The sequence below is a fragment of the Bison bison genome, unplaced genomic scaffold (genome assembly GCF_000754665.1).
Source record: "Bison bison bison isolate TAMUID 2011002044 unplaced genomic scaffold, Bison_UMD1.0 scf7180017857619, whole genome shotgun sequence".
In the NCBI taxonomy this organism is placed as follows: Eukaryota; Metazoa; Chordata; class Mammalia; order Artiodactyla; family Bovidae; genus Bison; species Bison bison.
The window spans coordinates 10,970-16,551 of record NW_011488192.1 but is presented as its reverse complement, the minus strand read 5'-3'; positions in this window follow the sequence as shown (position 1 = coordinate 16,551).

The following is a 5,582-nucleotide window of genomic DNA, read 5'->3' as shown; positions in this document are numbered from 1 at the left end:
TACCAGGGGAGGAGGTGGTGGAGGAGGACACAGATTCCAAGGGAAAGAAGCCAGTCCCCGGAAGACTGTGCCTTCACTGAGGCTCCTTCCTCTGATGTACACCTCATTCTTGTCAGGACGCTCCATTGGCTGGGATGTGGGGGCACTGAGGGGTGGCTGGCGGATGACCTGGAGATCAGCTAGCCTTTCCTCTCCTGGTGGCATGGCCTTGAACTTGGCTTGCCGGTGCTCAGGTCTTCCCTTATAGCTCAGTTGTAAAGGATCCGCCTGCAATGCAGGGCACCGGTTTGATTCCTGCGTTGGGAAGATCTGCTGCAAAAGGGAAAAAATACCATCTGGCCTCTAGAACTAGTCCACGGAGTTGCAATGTGTCAGACAGGACAGTGTGCATGTGTGCGTGTGGGTGTGGGTGCACGTGCTTGCCCGCAAAGTGGAGCCGGGAATAGACCTTTTGCCCTGGCTCTATCCTGAGGAGGGGGTAGAGAGGGAGCGTGGCTTGAAGGAACCACAACACCACCCCCTTAGCCATAATTAGCAGTGTATTCTTTGGCCACTGACGTTTCTAAACCCAACCACGGGGTTCACATGAGAACAGTCAGGGGTTTGTATGTACTTCAAAACCATTGGGTCTATGAAGTCAGGAACGGGTTTGCAAGTAAATCATATCTGTATGTCTGCGGGTGATGGGGGGAGGCTCGTGGTAGGGTGAGCTCAGTCACTGCACTCTGAGGGTCAGAGAGACACATGGAGATGATTGGCCTTTGCAGATATATCAGCCATGTGTGTTCATATGGAGTCTGGTCATGAAATCGGTTGTGTGGGTAGGTCCCTATTGCTTGCTCAGAGGATCTGACCTCGGGAAACTTCCCAGAGCAGGCACCCAGAAACCAAGGGAAGCCTGCTCCTGATGGAGTATGTTGGGATAACTGCAGGTTTGCTGGTGGCTTGAAAATGAGTCCCAGACGCGGGCTTCCCCCCCACTCCACTGACCCCCCTTTCCCTCCCTGGGTCGCCAATTCCCCCTGCCCCCCTTCCATCTCTTCCCCCCTTCATCTCCCATTCAGCATTCCCCAACTGTCTCCCTTCACCCCCACTCTCTCCCTATGCCCCTGGCATAGGGAAGGAGTTCTCTGTGTGAACTGGAAAGATGGGATCAGAAGACAGGAGAGCCAGACCAAAAGAAACTGTGCAGGTCACAGGGTTTCTTTATTAGGTCCATGGCATATCCCCTCTTAGGCACCCTATTGGTCACTGCAATACTTGGGTTCCTTGAGGCTTCAAGTGGGGTGTCCCTCTTAGGGGGGCAGCTTCCCAAAGGTCCAGCTCTCGGATTTGTTCCCAAAGTTGTTGGTAAACATCCTGTCTGTATTCTCTCCTCTCACAACCCAAAACCGCCCCCTTCCCAGATCTCCATGGCTCGGTACCCCAGGAAAGGAGAACTGAAAGGGGCTCGGAGGAGAAGGTGCCCCTTCCTTCCTCTCCCTCTAAGCCAGAGAACCTGTGGAGCCTGGCAGCATGTCAAGGAGGGCCTGGTAATCATCCTCACTGAGTGGTGTTTCCAGGATTGCTTCAACTCCTTCTTCCTCCACAGTGGCCCTCAGGGAAGCCCAGGGCATGTCCTGGATGCCCGTTTCAGCCAAGATTTCCTCTAGGAGGCTGGGTGACCTGGGGAGAGCTTGGTGTTCCCCTGAGACCGCAGTACAGGACCTCGGGGAAGGACCCCGTGAGCCTAGGATGCACGTGGAAGCCAGGAGCATGTCTTGGAGGCTGGGTGAGACTGGGATGGCAAGAGGTGCGCATTCGTTGGCAGAGGGACCCATGGAAGGCCCAGGCATGTCAGAGATGCCCTTAGCAGCCAAGATTTCCTCTAAGAGGCTGGGTGTGCAGGAGAGAGTTGGCTGTTGCACTGCAACTACAGAGGCCCACGTGGAAGGTCCAAAAGTATGTGGGATGCCCGTGTATGTCGAAAGCTCTTCTAGGAAACTTGGTGTGCCTGGGAGAGCAGGGTGCACTCCTGCATTGGCAGCAGACCCTGGGGAAGGGGCCTGCATGTCCAGGATGCCCGTGGCCACCAAGAGCTTTTCAAGCTTGGAAGGCTGAGGCTTTGGGGCTATGGCTATAGCAGAGGGGCCATGCCTTCACCATAGGGTGACTCCGGCCACCGCGGGACGTGTGTCTCCAGCTGTACAGGCGGCAGGATGGCCTCTTGCCCACATTGCCAAGGGGCAGTGCCAGCAGGGGAGCACGGGGGCCAGGGAACTGCAAACTAGGGAGAAGGTGGTGCCTTCCCACTTGGCTAGAGAGCCACTGGGCTGGGCAGGACCAGGAAGATCATCAAAGGCTGACCCACACAGACACCAGAGGAAGTCCTGGGGATGCAGAAGGTGGGGGCCCCAAAAGAAGCAGCTACAGCCAAGGGAGGCATGCTCTTCTATGGCTGAGAGGGGCGAAGGGGAGGAGAGGTGCTCTGGACAGCAGATGGGGCCCTTCAGTCCTCTGGAGCAGGAGTAGTCATGGCCAATGTGCCACCTAGCCTTTGGACCCAGCCATTTCTGGGCCCACTTGGGCTCTGCTGGGGGTGCCGAGCTCTTCGGTTTTGAAACCATATCTAGGGGAGCAAAAGGCAGACAGGCACATCAGAAGTCATGACTATCCAGATCACCGTGCTGGCACATGCACGGTGCCCATTTGACAGCCCACCTGGCTGCCCGGTCTCTGGTCTGTCAGGCCCAGGGTGACTTCTGCAGGGCCATTTTCTGAAAATGTATCCCTTGGACCGGGGAAATGAGGGGTGCCTGAACGGCCACAAGCACAGCAAAACCCACCACTCAGCTCACTGACTTTCAGCCCCCTACCCCCAAGCCCAAGCCCTAGCTCCAGCCCAAGCCTACGTGTATCCAGCTCCAAACGCTTGGCAAGGCTGAACTCTCCTTTCTCCAGGGTCATGTCCTGGGCCCATGCGCTGGCTGGAGAACTTACCTGGATTCGAGGTTCTGGGATTCCCGTCTGATGAGCCAGTTCTTCCCTGGCGGCAATCGCCGGGAAGTGAACCCTCATGAAGGCTTGCACAAAGATCTTTGTTCTTGGAGAGATGATGGTCCTCTTTCTCCGGGCCTCTCTGGCTGAGTCTTCTACCAAAGAAAGAACACACCGAGAGGAGAGGATGTTAAGGTCCATGGAACGTTCACAGCACAGATAACCTAGACAGTGTACAGGGGATGAAGAATCCTACACACCTGAATCACTACAGGTGGCTCTGCAGCCAGGACTGGGCTCTAAGGCATACACACACAGATGGATCACGTGCCTGGATCCATCATGAATGTGTGCGTGCACACACACACACACACACATGCACACTCCACACACATGCATGTCCCTGTGTGTCTCTTTACGCCTCCAATGTTGCCATAGAGTGCCCTGAAGTATGCTCCTCTGCCAAGTTTGCCTGGGCAGCCAGAGGCTAAAGTTCCCGATGAGAGCTGGGGAGGGAGTTCAAAGGGGGAAGAGTGCTGCCCGCCCATGCTGACTGGGGGCGTCTTGCCCCAATCTGGGACACTGATGGTTGCAGCCACCAGATGGCCCTGTTTCCTCTCCCACGTGGTGTTTCTGGGCCTCCTGTGCTCATCCACCAGCAGAGAGAATTCTCTGGCAAGAGGGGGAGGGTTCAGAACATCCCTCTGGGGACTTGCTTTTGGAGAACATTGGCTAAATTACTTTGAGAGGAAGACTGAGGTCGAGGAGGTGCTGATGGTGGTGTGGGTGTGGCGTTGGCCCCCCTTCCCCGTCTTGGTGCACATATTCAGACGGTGATCAGCTCTGCTTTAACCATCTTGTTCTTTGGTTTTGAAAATAGACCTAGGGACAGAGAGAATTCCTTCTCAGGAGAAAGGCCGCCAGATGCTTTCAGCTGACTTGGATCAGCATGGAGAGCCTGAAAGGCAGAATGGCTGGAGAGACAGGGTCCTACCTGAATTCTGCTTTCGGCAATTCCAAGCTCTTGGGCCAGTCGTTCTCTGGTCGCTATCCCAGGGTAGGGGTTCTTTGAAAGAGCACTTGCAAGGCGTCCATCTGGCTTAGCTTCAGAACAGGCCTCCTCCTTCAAGATGCTGTGGCGATGAGGCCTGTGGAAGAGAAGAAAGGGAAGTCTCAGTGCACCTGGGGGAGGACTCGACGGAGGAGCCCAAGCATGCTCCCCACCCAGGGGAGTTGCCCCTGTGCCTGAGCAAAGCTGGGAGCATGGGGACAGGTGTACATTTGGAAGTCACTTGGCTACACCCTGACAGCCAGGCTGAGAGGCAAGGGCAGTGGGAAAATCCCTCACTGCACCCCCACTCCACCCCCACCCCCACCCGCACTGACGCAGGAATCCAAGAAACATGAGCAAGCAGAAAGGAAACCAAACCCAGCGTCAAACAAAGGCGGCAAGAAATCTCACCCACCGAAGATCACAACACACTCTCCCGCCTTTTTCCACCAGTCTGGGGAGATGCCTGGGAAACGTCTTGATGGGGCTTCTCCCAGATTTCCCTCCATCACAGTACCAATGGGAGGAAATCTTGCTTCTCGGGGCTAACATGAGTACTGGCCATATTTGCCATCACTGGTGAAAAAGGAAAGGAAAGGAAAGAAATCCGAAGTGAATCCCAACCAGGAATGCCTGATGGAAGGCAGAAGACACTAGGCCAATGTGGAGATAAAGCCACTGAAGGAGGCAAAGCCACAGAGCTCCCCGACTCCCATTTCCACAGGAAAATGAGGATAAATAGCCCCATACCAGTCCCCCATACTGCTTCCCCCTCAACCAACACCATCATCACAGAAAAGAGAAAGGAGAAGCCATGTATGTGCCAAAGGAGCAAAACGAACAAACGATGCCTCTTTGGGCACACATGATGCCTGGGAAACATGGGCCCAGCCTATTGGTCCCTGCCATTCTTGGTGGTGGGTTGAGAAGTTTGTGGTGAACCCTTGGCCTCAAGATCCACAAATCCCCTGAGACATGATCCAGTCCCAGGGACCGAGGGCAAATGTACCGGTGGAGGTGCTGGAGTAGCCGGACGAAGCCATGGTGGGAGAGCTACACAGATGCTGCAGACTGCTGGCCTAGTGGGCAAGGACCCAGCAGCCCAGGACTTTGGAGAGCTTGAGGCAACTCCGCCCCAATTTATGTAAATAGAGGTGGGTGCGTAGATGGAGGGTACACCCCTGGCCTCTTTCCCAGCACAGACCATGGACAGAATCCCATGGAGTGAGTGGGCTTTCACGGGCCCTGACCGTATCACAGACCCCCAAGGTCTGCATTGAGCTGGGCAGGCCATTTTGGGCTTTGGCTTGTGGCACTCCCATCAGTAGGTGGGATCAACCCTGGGCTCAGGGGCCCTCAGCAGTGCACAGAGTGCAAATTGCCTGGGAATCCCTCTATGTTCCTTTGAAGTGTCTGCCCAGGCCCCCTTTCCCAGCCTGCCTTGCCTTCCAAAATGCTCTGGGTTTTCCCATCTTTTCATATTCACAGTTCCATTGGCCTCAATTGCCTCTGTGGGCTTCTCCAATGCATCCCCAGACACTGGATGCTCTCTCCA